Consider the following 2,383-nt stretch of genomic DNA (forward strand, 5'->3'; position numbering starts at 1 on the left):
TAACATTTTCTTGTTGTTCTACTAACTGTGAATCGTCATTTGGTAGTGCAGATGCTGTTTCGTTTGGCAATAAAAATGGTGGTGATGAAAATATTCCCATCATAGCTCTAAGCACTAAAATAAAAAACTCATTGCGGTACGAAATGTTGTCATGAAACACTTATATGTGTTAGCTGTATAGATAACTAAAATGAATATTAATAAATGGAAGATATAAAGTATATATATCTAGTAATAATTGTTGCTGGTTGTAATCGTAATGAGTAATGGACTTAGTACAAATAAGTGAAGAAGGTGTGTGTACATAAAGTATCATAAAGATGAAGTGGTGTCCGTTACTATGTTTAAGCTCTGGGAAAAATAAATAAAAAGTATATTCACCCACTTAAAAGTAGAATGATGTCACTCTGGGTCACTTCATAGTCATGGTTAAAGATCAGGGTTGATTGACGTAAGATGTTCTCAGCAACACCAGTACAGCACAACGTCGACTTCTCACTTTGGTAGCTGTGGAGAGTAAATGAGTAACGATGAGTAATGTTTGAGTGAGTAATGATAAGATGAGTGGTGAGTGAGGGCTTTGAAAGTTGCTGCATCATCTGACCTGTTCATCTCGCAATAACTTTGTAAGGTACTTGTAGGGAGAAGTTTTGTAGATCAGTTTTATATATATATATATATATATATATATATATATATATATATATATATATATATATATATATATATATATATATATATATATATATATTGGACTTGTGGACGAGCGGTTGTTATACTTGAGTAGTTTTGTAAGTAGACAATCTTGGTTCCCTTTTATCATGCAATGACAGGAGAGGTAAAGAATAGTATGGGACTATTTTTATTTGTCTTGGAAATATTAACAAAGTCTCTCACACAGAGTGAAGTATAAAGTCCCGCGAGCTACCTCCCAGTCTCTCTCTCTCTCTCTCTCTCTCTCTCTCTCTCTCTCTCTCTCTCGCCCATGTTGCTAGGCTCGTTCTCCCTACTACCTGCCGGTTCTATGGCCTGTCTCCTTCTCCGCTCTGCTTCCTAAATTCTGGTGCAGCAGGGGTCGTGTCACGTGTGTTACACTGTCGTTGGACAGGTCTAGAAACCTGTGTGTATGTGTGTATGTGTGTGTATGGTCACGAGGCGCTGTCGTGTGCCTATAAAGCATTCCTTGAGTTAAGAGTGTGTAAGCATATTTAGCATTGCTCGATTCTCGCAGACACAATACCTTCTCATCATCTGACTTGCTGCTTCTATCTGTCTGTCTGCCTATCTATTTATCTATCTATCTATTATGATTTGTAATTATAATATGGAGTCCTAACATTGCTCGGTCACGCTGCTGGAGATCCTCCGACAGCAATCATCATGGACATATGCTAATCTATTAGTACATATTATTGATTATAATATTGTATACATATAATATTCATAGTAAATTGCAATGATCTAGTAATATTACATTTTAAACAAGTTGTATACATATTTGAATAAATGCAATGGTTGTTGTATGACATTTTGTAAGATGTGTATGTATAACAGACATACGTATATAATTGTGCAATGGTAATACTGATAGGTTATTGCATTACATATTGAGTTATCCCTTTAGTAATGTCTAATATTTCACCTAACTTGTATGATGATTCTGGTAATACAGAATTGTGGTGAAATTGTATGATTTTACATAATATTGTAGTAACATTGTGGTATTACATAACTGTAACATTGTGAATTGTTACATAATTGTATTGTAATTGTTACATTGTAGTAACATTGTAGTAGTACATAATTGTAACATTGTGAATTGTTACATACCTGTAATTGTATTGTAATTGTTACATTGTAGTAACTTTGTAGTAATACATAATTGTAACATTTTATGAATTGTTACATAATATTGTGGTAATGCATAATTGTGTTGGCCTTATAATTGTAGTTATATTTTGTTAATGCAACTGTTACATAATTGTGTTGGCCTTATAATTGTAAAGTTACATAAAAGTTACATCTTGTTAATGCAACTGTTACATAATTGTTACATATTGTTTGTCATTACATAATTGTAGGAAGTGTAATATAATGCAATCGTTTGTCGTTACATAATTGTTACATATCGTTTGTAGTTACATAATTGTAATAATTGCAGTCCTGACATTGAATCCGGTCATGCTGCGGTCGATGATAGTGATGATGTGACATGCAGCTAGCTTGTGGAGACAACATTTTGCTTTTTTGTTTGTAGTTTATGTGGTATTTTGGCATTTGTAGTAACACTTACACTTATTTTCATTTGTTTGTTATGTGATCTTACTCTATTTTTTTTTTTTTTTTTTTATGCATTGATTTTCTATAGTTTGTTTTTCTTCGT

This window comes from Coenobita brevimanus, chromosome 113, assembly GCF_032717465.1.
Source record: "Coenobita brevimanus isolate Jiangsu-jjx chromosome 113, ASM3271746v2, whole genome shotgun sequence".
NCBI lineage: Eukaryota > Metazoa > Arthropoda > Malacostraca > Decapoda > Coenobitidae > Coenobita > Coenobita brevimanus.